The 14,211-nt window shown below is 47.1% G+C and overlaps 1 long non-coding RNA gene across 1 annotated transcript; it reads left to right on the top strand.

The window, feature by feature from the left end:
- The first annotated feature begins 10,362 nt into the window (after window positions 1-10,362).
- LOC121104298 lies at window positions 10,363-12,143 on the top strand. Its single transcript, XR_005836596.1, has 2 exons — window positions 10,363-10,502; window positions 11,646-12,143. It is a non-coding gene; the product is annotated as an uncharacterized LOC121104298 (long non-coding RNA).
- Window positions 12,144-14,211: the final 2,068 nt, after the last annotated feature.

The following is a 14,211-nucleotide window of genomic DNA, read 5'->3' as shown; positions in this document are numbered from 1 at the left end:
TTTGGACAAGTTCCACACCTGGCAAACAAACAAAAATACAGCGAATATTTTAATTAAAATCACATTGACCAAAAAAAAAAAAAATCACATTGAATTAATAGATTAATGGAGCACTGGCATTTTTATAATATTGTGTTCTTCCTATTCAAAAGCACAGGTTAGAAATTTCCCTCTAATTTTAATATTATCTTTATAAAGGCCCTTAGATGTCTTTAACATATTTTTCTAAATATTTTATCTTTTTTACTGTAATTGTAATTTCTTCCTATTATATTTTCTGACAAGTTGTATTTTTTAATGTAAAGGATGTTTTGCATATTAACCTTGGAAACTGTCATTATCCCAAATTCTCTCTCTTTTTTTTTTTTTAAGATCTTATTTATTTTTTTGCCAGAGAGAGAGAGCACAAGCAGGGGGAGCAGCAGGCAAAGGGAGAAGCAGGCTCCCCGCTGAGGGAGGACCACCGCCCCCCCCCCAATGTGGGACTCTATCCCAGGACTCTGGGATCATGACCTGAGCTAAAGGCAGATGCTTAACCAAGTGAGCCACCCTGGTGTCCCTATCCTGAATTCTCTTATTGTCTCTAACAGTTGTGCAATTTTCAATCATACCATTTATACATAATTTTGCTAGTCTGTTATAGTTTTGTTTGTTTTAAGCAAGGATGGTTGTGGGATATTTGTCAGAAGTCTTTTTGGCATCTATTAAGATATTATAGAGTTCTCCTTTAATCTATTAATACGTTCTATTTTATTAGAAATTCCCTAATATTATTGAACCATTTGCATTACTAGGATGAACTTACTTGGATATGATAGATGATTCTTTTGAGATATTGTTGATTTGTATTTGCTAGTATTTTGAGGGGTTTTTTTCCTCCCCTCTCAGGTTCAATCACACTAATTACTGTTCAGATTCTCCACTTTCCTTCTTATCATTTGTTTTCTTGATAGGTCATGAGCTGATGGGATCGATTAAAATGTCCTCTTGTGCTGGATCCAATTTCTACTTGCATTATCTGTATATTGTTATTCTGAACTGTCATATCTTATTCTTGACTTTGAAGCTATAGAGATTTATTATAGAGGTGCATAGAGATTTCTAAAAACCAGATTCTTAATGTGGATACTGCTCTCTCTACTGTTCAGCTTCCTCGCATCTCATTTAACATTTTCATGTTTAATTTAACCCTGGCTGATGGTAATTGCAACCTCAGCTCAGTATTTTCTTGTATAACTTGGTTTATATTATATTTTTAAGCTTCCTAAGTTATTTTGGTAAAGATACATCTCTTCTATACAACATACAATAGGAGATTGTTTTACGATTCAATGTGAGAGTCTTTTTTCTATTATAAGGACAGGTTTATCCTATTTACATTTGTTGATATAACTGATATATTAGTCTTAATTCTGTCTTATCTCTGTTGTTTTCCATTTTAATGCTTCCTCTGTTTTCTGTTTTACCATGTGTATTTTTGTCTTCTTTGATATGCATGTGTGTGTGCACATGTGTTTGTATTTTTGTCTGATGGTTTGAAAGTTTACAGTCTGTTTCTAATTTTTCTAGTGGTTGCCTGTATATGGATTTATTTCTCTGCCAAGGGAAGAAAATCTTCAAATGTAGGGAAAGAGTCATCTTCTCAAAGACTGAGCCTTGACACCACAGTTTTGTCTTCAAATTCTTGATATTTTAGCCTCAACATGAAAAATGGCGGTAGTCTCACCCTGAAGCCAAAGGTTCACGCTGCTGAGCTGCTGCTTGAGCTAGTCATGGACAGCCGAGAGCTGCCAGTGCCACAAAGGCATGCTGTATGTCCTGTCTTATTTCAGAGACTCGTGTGAATATTTCTCCACCAGCCAGCATACCTCGTTCAACAGTGTCATGCACTTGCTGTCCATTTCTCTGCACAGTATTTGAAGAGACATAGCCAGAGAGGCCATGAATTGAATTCATTGACTCTTCTTGCTTCTTGTTTTCACACATATCGAGATCAGGAGCCAGATTGTTGCCTGACAGCTGGTCTTTGCGAATACAGTGGTGTGTGGTTGGTGTTCTGATGCAAGTTGTGTGTGTGTGTTTTCTGGTAGGTCAGTGAGCATACCAACAGATAAAGGCACACTCAGAAGAGGGTGATTTTAGGAAAGCTTGTTTACGAGGACTATTTTCAAACGTGTAGGTGTGGGAGCACCTCGGGGGATGTTGCAATAGCTGGCCAGCACAGCAGAGCTGTTACCATCAACAGGCTGGAAGGGAAAGGGGATGGTCACCAGAAAGGAGAGAACTGAACACATCGTACACAGGGAGACTCACAGGCAGGAAACCAAGGGGCTAAATGCCCATTTTCACTCTCTTCCCTCCCTTTTCCTGCTGGGTCCCCATAGCTGACCCCACCTGGAAGCCAGAAGTTCATTCATCTCATCTTACAAGGGAATTAAGTGATAAATAGAACAAAGAGTCATCAGGTACGTTTCCCTCATGTTTTTCTGAAAATATGCGGAGAGCTGACACATCAGGGGTACACCCACTAGGATTGCTTTCAACTACCAGTACTAGAGAATCCAAGTTCCAGTTTAATTCTGTACTGTAACAGGAAGGCTGCAGGTAGGCAGCCAGTGACATTCAGTAATGTCAGTGCTGATGTATCTAGAATTCTCTCAGCCTTTGCCTTGTGCTGGTTGCTTCATATTTGCAAGATGGTGGCCCAGCACCAGGTATCATGACCACGGTTAAGTTAGGAAGAGGGGGAAGTGGGGGTACCAGCATGTATGCCCATTTTATTCAAAACAAAAACAAAAACTTTCATAGAGGTACCCTCAGTGGACTTCCCATCATATTTCATTGACCAGAACTGGTTTCGTGGTCTCTTATAGCAGCCAGGGAGACTGGGAAAGTGGGAAATGGGCTGGTCATGATTGATTTAGACTACTTGTAATTAACTGCCGAGACTGGAGACATTGGTGCATGGATCAAAATCAGGAATCTGTTATCAGGAACGAAGGGATGGAATAAATTCTGGATCAACAATGAACAAGGCTTACCACAAGTGGTTTTTATTCAACAATGAAGCCAATTGTCTGCTAGCACTCACTCAGGACAGAAATTGCTCTTTCACACTATGTGCTATTGATTTCATGTGACATCCGAAAGTGTTTGATCAAGTAATTTTGCCCAAAGCTTGCTCTGCTTTTCTCCAGTAGCCTATGACTCAATTTACAAGCCACAGTTTGAATCGTGTGTTGGTTTTCACTTTAAGTTAGACAACTTTAATGGTGCTTCCGTAGTTTGGATCTTTTCTCTGTCTTTGGTGGCAAAATGCATCATTATCACACAGACATCATTATTTCACCCATATTCTGGAAGGATTTGATTGGTTTTCTACCTAGCTTGCAGGGCCTGACGTGAAGATGATGCAAATGTCTCAGTGGGCCTCATGCCACTATTTGACAAAGTTTCATAATAGACAAAGCCTCAGGGACTAGAGGAAATGCATTACCAGCTAACAAAATCCTATTTTCAGATATCCATTCCCACATCTGTCTTTCTGATTCACACTTTTTTTTCCTACTTGTGTAAAATCATCTTCTACACACTCATCTACCCTGGTATATATGATCGCATTTGATATCACACATTTTTGTTACTATTTCCAATACTCCTTTTTTGCTTTAACGAACCTCTTTTGAACTACTGTTCCATCGTTATGATTTGGGACCACACTACCGTAGTGTAGTAACAACAAAATGGATATATGACAAATGGGAACAATAACATGAATATGGTTGAAATATTATAGCAAATTGAACTACAGTTAATGGCACTCTCTACTAAATATGAGCTGAATCGAACTGGCCAAAAAAGTTCTGGTGGCACAGGGGCACCGACAAAACCATGATGATTGTTGCAAGGTAATGGATTTCTATGGAAATAATCTCTTGCCTCACATTTTAAAAAATATATTTATTTATTTATTTGAATGCAGGGGGGAAGGGTAGAAGGAGAGGGAGAGAATCTCAAGCAGACTCCACACTGAGTGTGGAGCCTGACGCAGGGCTCGATCTCAGGACCCTGAGATCATGACCTGAGCCGAAATCAAGAGGTGGACACTTAACCTACTGAGCCACCCAGGCGCCCCACTTATCCCACACTGATGAAATGTACATAAACAAAATTGCTTGTCTGTGTGGCAGACCCTGCCACACCCTATTTGTGTCCTGTGGCACTCCCAATTCCCATACGTGCTCATGGCAACTCACCACAAACACATGGAATGCTCAACCTGGGGTATTTCTTGGGTCACAGGATGGTGCACACCTGGCACACAGGGCAGGCTGGGAGTGCCAGGGAGCTAATGCCCCAGATACAGACCTTCACCTGAGCGGACTAGGGTGGGGCTCTCCGAGGCGTGCTGCACACAGCATCCCGGAGGCCCCAGTGGGAGTGAGCCACAGTTGCCCACAGCAGCAAACATGCGTCAACACACCCTGTGGTGGTTTCCCTCCCTTCCCCACCTCCCCTTCTCTCTAGCAGTACTTCATGGGATCACTTCCCAAGTGAAACACTTCTACTCACATCTTTGTCTCTGGGTCCACTTTTGGGGGAAACGAGCCCAAGGCCGTTTTTCCTCTGAAATTCCCTGCTGGCCATGAGATTCATGAACCCCACTTTAGGAATGTCTTCTCTAGACGAGCCTGCTGATTTTACAAATGCCTGAGACCCAGAGCTGGGGGTCATTCTATGGTCACAGGCAGCCCAGTTCCCTGCGATCAACCAGTGCAGGGGGAGGCCCTGATGCCTTTAGGGGCTGCATTGGAGGGTCTGACCTAACTCCTGACCCAGATGTGGCACAGAGGGACCTTGAGGAATAAGGGCTGGGGTGGCTGGGGGCTGGGCCTGACAGCTCTGCACCTCCACATTCCCCTGAGCCCCTCCCAGCTTGTGGTCCAGTCCCTGCTTCCTGCCCCCACCACTGAAATGGAGGTTTTTCTGGGTCTTTCTTTCCTGGGTCTTTCCTGAAGAAGTCCTCCCCAAACATCCCATGCATATACACACAAGCTTCTCTCTGGGATCCCAGCTCTGTGGATCTCAAAGATACTGTGAGATGGATTCATGTCCATAGCAGAAGGGGAGAGATTTTTCTCTGCTTTTCTCCCGTTTCCTATGAGAGAAGCTTGCGACTTGTGACCCTGCCAACCATTTCCAGAGAAGAAATTGGCTTCTAGCCCAGCTTTCTAAATAATATGATCATCTATTTCAAATGCCCAACCCACAGACCTTTTCTTACTTCCATTTGACAGACGGGACATCTAAGACCAAGACAGAAATTATATCATGAGCCCATGATCTGACTCCCAGACGGTGATTTGTCATTCCATCTTCACAGCAGGCTTGCGAGGGAGTTTGTTTGAGCCACGAACTTACCCTCATGGTCACCCACAACCCCAGGATGTGTGGAGGCTGTTGGGGTCATGATCCTCTTGGTGTCATGATCCTCTTGGTAAAACCACCTGCCCTCCTGGCTGTGCCCTTTCCAGGTCCTTCACCCCGATCTCTATGGGACCAACAGGGGTGTCATCCAGTGGAGCAGAAATGTCCAGGGCCAGCCAAAAGAAATTCACTTCTATAACATTTACTGAACTCTGCAGCAGACAGGGCCCTAGGTTCACTTGGGGAGCAGTGAAGGGGAGGGATCTTAATGAACCCAATGGATCACTGCCCTCCCGCAGAGAGCTCATAGGCTAAGAAGTGAGATAATTCACTTATAAGAAGCTAGAGTGTCCTAAGGGCCACAATAATAACAGTTGTGATGGTGTAAAAACATGTCCATAAACTCTTTCACACTCTTCTTATCAAGAGAGGGAATCTAATTCCTCTCCCCTTAAGTATGGGCCAGCCTTGGTGACTTGCTTCTCATGAATACAACGTGGAGGAAGTGATACTGTGTGATTTCCAAGGTAAGTTAGAAAAAGTGATATAGCTACTGCCTGGCTGTTTCCTGGGACACTCACTCTTGAAAACCCAGTCACCAGGCTCCGAGGAAGCCTGGATTACTTGAAAGAGCCATACGTGGCTGTTCTGATCAAGCCCCAGCTGAGGCCCCTGACAGCCGGCCTTAAATGCCACATTTATGAGTGGACATGGCTTCAGATGATCCCAGTCTTTGTGCCTCTCCAGTTATGGGGCCATCTGTACTAAGTCCTGGCCATCTTATAGATTCACGAGCAAAATAAATGCATATTAAGACATAAATCTTGAGGGTGGTTTGTTATGAAGCAGTAGCTACCTGGGTCTGTACTCAAGTGTATGGTGTATTTACTAGAAGTCAAACACTGTGCGAAACCCATTACAGGATTATATTCATACTGAATCCTCCAGACAACCCTATTGGGTAGATACTATGGGAATCTCGATATTGTGGAGGAGCAAAGCTCAGAGTGATTACGTGACTTGTCTGACTCATAGAGCTTGTAAGTGGCAGAACCAAGACCCAAGGTAGCCGTGTGCTGGTTAATGTTTACCAAAGAGCGAGGGGTGGGGGTGGGGGAATCAAGATGTGCAGTGTCTGCCAATTTTCACAGTGTAAATTCTCCCACCATGGCTGATTTCAAGCTACTGGCACCGCAAGAGAAGCTGAGAAGAGATGGGCATACTCCAGGCAGCCCTCCAGGAGGTTTAGGCCAGCTCCGGTACACCACTGAGTGGAGGGCGCCAACACCAGCAAACGTGTTCTGAGATGACAGGGATTGTAGTGAGCACTGGTCAGGAGAGTCTTCTTGAAATGTAGGTAGAGCTGTGGAAAAGTCCTTTTGGACATTCATGCATGCTGTTTACCAAACTATGCCAGACACTGTTGTAGTCACTGATCATTAGTGGCATGTAACACAGACAAGGTCTGTGCTCTCATGGAATATTCTTTTCCTCAGGACAGAGACTGAGAAACTCCAAGGCATAGGGCATATTGAGAAGTTTCAGTTATTCTAGGAGTGGGAGATGGAGAGGGAAGTGGAGCCCAGACTTAGCATGTCACAGCCAGTTCCCAGGAGGGGAGATGGGCTAGTGGCTCCCTTCCTTCTTCTAGCCCTTCCCTTTGGGGAAACCCCGAGTCTGAAAAGTCTCAAGTCTATTAGACTGGGAGTACCCCCTCCCAGCCCAAGGAGACAGCTCCAGGAAAAGGAGGGGACACGGGCTTCCCAAGGCTACCTCCACCAGCCTCCTTCCCATAGCCATCCCTCCAGGTGTTATAAGCAGTTTCCTGAAGTTGGCCTTGGGGCTGCTCAGGCTGGGTCCCTGCCCCAGGATCTGCGATGGGGATAAGAATCAGTGCACAATCCTGAAGTAATATCCATTTGGAGCGGATTCTTAACTGGAAGAAAAAAAAATGCTTCTAATCCAAAGGATTCTGTGCTCTGCAGGGAAGAAATACCTTGTCCAAGCACAGCTTCAGCAGAGAGAGAATTATGAGAAATCACTCTCTTCCAAGATGACTACATCCAAGCTGGTGTGATTTCTTCCAAGGAAGGGGATTTACTTATTTTTTTAATATACAAGACTCAAAATACTTAAAGCATGACACGTACCATTATTGAAAAAGTTACTAAAATGCAAAGAATTAAGTTTTCCTGAAGTCTTGGATTGTGCAGAGTGGGGGTAGGGCAAGTCACTGAGGGGATTACAGGGCAAACAGAACATAGTTCGAACCAGATTTCCGAGGTCACTGCTCCTAAAGGCGGTGGCTGGGCTGACACAGGGACGAGATCCTTCCAGCAACACTCTCCTCAGCCCTGCCCCTCCCAGGCTCCAGTCGGTTCTCTTCAAGTCTCAGTGCTACCCCAAGACTGCCTTCTGGTTTATAAGGGGAAACCATGGATCTGCCCTTTCTATAAAATTGTCTCTCTCCTGCCGTGGGAGACTCTTTAAAAACAAACAAACAAACAAACAAACAAACAAACAATTTTTTCTTCCCTTTGATAAAACTCACACATGTACTTTGTTCAAAATATCCGAAATGGGCGGCTCCTGGGTGGCTCAGTCAGTTGAGCGTCTGCCTTTGGCTCCGATCATGATCCCAGGGTTCTGTGATGGAGCCCCGCATCGCATCAGGCTCCCCCTGCTTGTGCTCTCTGTCAAATAAATAAAATAAAATCTTAAAAAAATAACAACAAAAAATAAAAACGTTTTTAAAAAAATATCCAAAATAGAAGAAAATAAAATGTTGGGCCTCATTCTCTCTGTTTACCCTCGGTCTCTACTAGAGGCACTCTTTCTAGGGCTTTTTCTGTTTGTCTTTTTCTAGAAGCAGTCTATTTACATGACACACACACACACACACACACACACACACACACACACACCACACACCACACACCCAGACATACATATCCCTCATCTTACTTAACCTATAAGGAGGATATATCCCAGCCCTTCTGCTCTCCCTCCCTCCCTCCTTCTCTCCTGCTCCACACACTGGTGTCGCTAGGCTCTCCTTGAGCATGGCTCTCCTTGTTCTCATGTCTCAATCAATGCAGCTTTGGAAGATCCTTTCCTGGGTCTATTTTATTTCTTGATCTCTAAATATCAGACGGCAGCAAGCTTTGCCTCTTTTCTACCTACGCTCACTCCCTAAGCAGCCCCTTCTCGGGCTGGGTCCTTGCAGAGCACCCTCACCGCTGACCCCTGCTCTGGGTTCTCAAATTCTTCCATTTGCTGCCCCAGACCTGCTCACCACCCTTCTCCTCCCAGCTCTGCGCCTGGGGACTGACCTGTCTGGTATTCCATGCTGTTTGACCACTGGCCAACACAGACAGGAGTTCAGAGGGAGGAGAAAGAGGTCAGGATATACATTTTCCATGTAAGGTTGCCAGGGACCAGCTACACTCCTCCATCGGAGCTCTCCACTCCTGTCAGTGCGCCACATCCAAACTTGTATCTCAAAAATAAGTCCCCTACGCCTGGGTGGCACAGCGGTTAAGCGTCTGCCTTCGGCTCAGGGCGTGATCCTGGCGTTCTGGGATTGAGCCCCGCATCAGGCTCCTCTGCTATAAGCCTGCTTCTTCCTCTCCCACTTCCCCTGCTTGTGTTCCCTCTCTCGCTGGCTGTCTCTATCTCTGTCGAATAAATAAATAAAATCTTTAAAAAAAAAATTAAAAAAAAAAGTCCCCTTCCTTGGAGGAAATCACACAAGTTTGGATATTGTCCTCTCCACTTCACTCTATCTGTCCCCAGGTACCGGCAACTCTCACCTTTTCCGCATCTGAACTACGGATGGTCAAGTCCCCATTGCTACTAGCCCAGGGGTCCTACTTTGTCCTGGTGGTTTCTCTACACCCTGCTACCCTTCCGTGAAAGGCCCTTTTATTAAACTCTCCTCAAATTTCTCAATCCAAGCGCGTCAGCTGTTTCCCTCTGGAAAAATCTGAGCTACAAATTCCAAATAATTCTGAGATTTCTATCAGCCCTGAACTCCTGACCCACATAAGTAGCTCAGACTACGATCCCTCACCCCGCTGGCTAAAAGGCCAGATCCTCCCAGTCTTCCCCACCCTGGTAAATGATAACTTCACGCTTGTAGGGACTGGTACTCTTACTCTTTCCCAGGCACGTCTGGTCTATCAGCAAACAATGCTGCCACGAGCCACCTTAGAAATTTATCCTTGCAGTCCTGTCTGTAGGACAAATCCCTATGTGCGTAATGGTTAGGTTAAAGGGTAGGTTCCTTTAAAATTTTGATCTTATTGCCGGGTGGTTCTTCAACCTGGAAGGCCCAGCCTGTTCCTGTCCGCCCCGCCCCTTTCCCCCCTCCCCCCTGCAACAGTAGGTATCGCTCCGGTTTTCCCACCCGCTCCTCTATCAGGCAGTTATCAGACTTTTTGATCTCGGTTGACACAGATAGGTATGTTGGTGTCTAACCGGCAATTCTACGCCGTGGGAGAAGCGAAGCACTTTTTTCGGGGAACCTCCACAGGGGTCTGCTGGAGCTGAGCGTGGGACCCCGCGGAGCCAGGCGCCCCGCCGACTGCGTCCACGGTTCCACTCTCTCCCTCGTTTTCCGCGCTTTCCTTCCTCCCCCCCAAGTTTCTGATTCCTGGAACCAGGCTCGGTGACCTCACGCCAGTGACTTCACATCCGGGACCTTCTGGGAATTCTCAGCGGCACTTTTTCGTAAGAAACCAGATGGGGGGAGGCGGGAGGAAGGGGGTGCGACGGAAGGAGGAGTGCAGAGCTTTTGGGGAAGAAGAGAGGGAACCGCAGGGGCAGCTTCCTTCTTCCGATCGGGGACGGGTGGAGCTGGCAGGGGCGTGTGGCCGAGTTGCAAAGACAACCGAGTCCCCGCCCCGGCGGCGGCCAGCCCGGCACGCGCGCGCTCCCTCCCTGGGCCACGGACCCCAGCCCTGGTCGCTCCTGGTTTGGGACCAGGGCGCAATTCCCGAGGGCTCCCAGGTTGAGCCTTGGCCTGATTTTTTTCTGAAGTTAAATGTGCGTCTAAAGTGGCAGCTCTGCTACAGGTGGGGAACGGGTATCAAGAAGGAGAAAACGGAGGTGGAGGGGGTTATCGACTTGCAGGTACTAACGATGTAGTGGGAGGGAGATGCACTAAACTAAAAGGTTACAATCGGGCTTTCCAAGCTCCAAAACTGCATAAGATCCAGAGGTCAAAGAAGGACACTCTTGATGGCTTTTGCTTCCTTGAAGAGGTGGCCTCAGAGCTGAGTCTTCCTCCATAAAATAAGTATTTAAAAATAGATTTTACAACTGTGGTGGTATAAAGACGAATATGGTAATGTTAAGTATTAAGGCAATTTCTTCTACCTAAAAATTCCCCTTTTCCCCCTTCTGATTTTATTAGAAGTTAAAACATTTTCAGGGGCCTTGAAAGTATTGTGGGCCCCAGGTCCCCTGCTGGCTGTGTCCAATGGGTAAGCTGACTCAGGGCAAAACCAGGGCTGTGTGACACAGCCTGGATAGAATATTGTGGGGGAGTGGATGGAGAAAGGCTATAAACACAGGTAGCAGCATACACGAAGAGCCTTGAATGACCTGAAGGAATGTGAATTTTGTGGTAGAGCTGGTAGGAAATCGCTGCAGGGATGGACTGGAGGACTGACAGTTTGGAGGTAGCACTGGAGGTGGGGAGAACATTGGGATGGGTGTTGCTGCAATAGGATATCCTAAGTCTTAGCCACAGTGGAGATGGAACGGTGGGGAAAGGCAAAGACAGTTTTGGGAAGCCAGCAGATTGATGTGGGCGGGGGGTGGGCGCAGGGAGAAGCCCGGGCTGATTCTCATGGAAAAGGAGAAAACAAAGAGGAGAAACTGTACGGGTTTCAGGACTCTGGGAAGATCAAATGGAAAGTCCTTCACCAATAACAAAGCGGGGAAAATGTGCATACCATAACAGGCTTGTGGGTGGCTTCAGAGTCACCTCTTGCCCAGATCTCTGCAATAGCTTCTACTAGGCATTCCAACCCCCTCTCTGCTGTCTGAGGCACCTCTCCAAAGCTGTATTTCCATTGGGTCACTTTCCTTCTCCCTGTGGTCCAGAGGACAAAACTGCAGTCTTCTCCTGGGCATTTCCAGAGTTTAGAATGAGAAAAATCAGATGGGATTTTTTTTTTTTTTTTTTAGATTTTATTTATTTATTTTGACAGAGAGACAGCCAGCGAGAGAGGGAACACAGCAGGGGAGTGGGAGAGGAAGAAGCAGGCTCCCAGCGGAGGAGCCCGATGTGGGACTCCATCCCGGAACGCCGGGATCACGCCCTGAGCCGAAGGCAGACGCCTAACGACTGCGCTACCCAGGGGCTCCCCAGATTGGATTTTTAACACCCTTTACAGTAGAACACTGTTCCAGAACTTCATTTGGCTTTCTCAATCTCCAGTAACTCATCCTTCCCGCCAAAGAAACAAACAACTATACTTGACTCCCATCTTCCAATGCAAACACTGGGCTTCCTCCAGAGCAGACTAGGCTAAAATCAAGGGCTGGGGCAGGAAATACTCTTACGGGGAGAAGAGCTGGGCTCCAATGACTCCTTGAAAGATAAACCTTCATTTATTCACTCTAAAACATGGATCAGCCACCTACTAAGTGCTTTTGTACCATTCTGGCAGGCACAGGGGATGCAACAATAAACAAATGAGAAGTGGTTTGTCGTGGAGATGATATTCTGGTGGGGGAAGACTCCATGGGGACATGGCACCCTCCAAAACTGGACACGTGTTCTAGAACTTTGCCTCTTTCTCACTAAAAGGTGGTGTCTAATACCCCTTGCATTCAATCCAGGCAGACTTGTGACTCATTTGTAACCAACAAAATGCAACAGGAGTGATTTTGTGTGATTTCCAAGGCTGGGTCAGATAAGGTAATGCAGCTTCTGCCTTGTTAGTTGGGACACATGACTTTGGAGCCTTGAGATGAAATGTAGGAAGTCCAACTACCCTGAGACTGCCATGCCATGAGGAGGCCCAGGCCACGTGGAGAGGCCGTGCGTATGTGTTCTGGAAGATATCCCAGCCAATAGCCAGCATCAGCTGCCAGACATGAGTGGATGAGCTTTCAGATCTTTCCACACTAACTGTTAAATTACCTCAGCCTTCAAGTTTTCCCAGCCGAGACCCCATACATCATGATACAGAGACAAGCCATCCCCACTGTGTTCTATCCAAATTCATGACCCACAGAATTCATGAGTATTATAAAATGGTTGTTGTTTAAACCACTAAGTTTGAGGTGATTTGCTATACAGGAATAGTATTGAGAACACTGACAATAAGCAAATACGTGACGAAGATAATTTTATATTGTGGGAGGTCGCATGAAAACATGAAACATGAATGATAACTTGTTGGAAGGCCCTTTTGATGGAGAGCGGGGGGGGGCAATAGGCAGGGGAGGGATGGATCAAGAAGGGCCTTTCTGGAGAGACATTCGAACAGGATCTGAGTGAGAAGGAGACCAGCCACTGAAGATCTGAGAGGAAAGACTTCCAGGCAGCGAGTACAGCAAGTGCAAAGGCCCTGAGGCAGGAATCGGTTTGGTAAAGATTCTGTGAAGATCAAGGCCAGTGTAACTAGGGAGATGTATGTGAAGAAGAGAGTGGGGGCAACAAAGTTGGGAGAGGAAGGCAGAGAAACAAGTCATTCTGGTCTTGAAGGCAGAGAAGAGTTAGTTTTCAGATTCAGTGTGCTGGGAAACCACTGGGGAGTATTTACACGAGAACGACTTGATCTGGTAAATTCTCAGAGCTTTGGCTGCCAGGTGAGCGACAGAGTGTTAGGACAGGAGGAAGCAAGGAAGACTACTTGGGAGGCTATGGCAGTGGCCCAGGAAAGTGGGGAATGGGTGATGGCACGAGGCAGCGTGATGGTACTGAAGATGGGGACTGGTGGACAGGAGCAGTGGCAGGGAGTGACGAGAAGGAAGGAGGCGCCCCGCCCAGCAGGTCGGTCCCGGGTGGGGCCGCGACTTGGGTGAGGACCGGAACCCGCACCCGCCTGGAATCCTGAAGGGAGGCTCCGAGCAAGGGCCGGCCAGGACGGCGCGTACTGGCGTCCAGCGTCTGCCGCGAGGAGCCTGCCCCTGGCTGCGCGCCTACCCGGCGTTTCCGGGCAACGGCTGCAGCTGCCGGAACGTCCCGAACCCCGCGGCCTGGGTAACGTCATCGTCACCTCGGAGACGGCGGGTGGGAACGCGCCCCACCTCCGCCTGCCCCCACCTCCGCCTGCCCCCGCCTCCAGCCCCGTTCCGGGGGCGTGGTCTGGGCGTCGCGTGTTTCGCCTGCGCCCGGGCCCAACTTCCAGCCCCGCCCCCGACTGCTGGCGGGAGGAGAGGTGGAGCCTAGGTCTCCGGGGCAGGTGTGGCGGCAGGTGTTCAGGACACTGGGCGAGACCTCACCGAGCGGCCGCTACTCTCCTTGTGCACGCTGCCGCCAGAGTGGTCACCACCCACCCACCTACCTCTTCCCACTCTTCCCTCTAGGCTTCCACCTCCAGTCGTTCGGACCCGGTCCAATGTCATTAAGGTTACTCCCGCGGAGATGCTTTCCCTTGACCACCCAAGCTATAGTACCAACCAATCCACTTCTCTTGGACTGAACTTCGTTTTTATTTCCTTCACAGTATGGCTCCCTTCTAAAATTATCTGCTTATAATATATTGTCTTCTCTCTTTTATTATTATTATTATTATTATTATTATTATTATTATTATTATTATT

The sequence above is a fragment of the Ursus maritimus genome, unplaced genomic scaffold (assembly GCF_017311325.1).
Source record: "Ursus maritimus isolate PB19 unplaced genomic scaffold, ASM1731132v1 scaffold_20, whole genome shotgun sequence".
Classification (NCBI taxonomy): Eukaryota; Metazoa; Chordata; class Mammalia; order Carnivora; family Ursidae; genus Ursus; species Ursus maritimus.
Note: the sequence above shows the minus strand (reverse complement) of the source record. Positions and strands in the feature narration are given on the sequence as shown.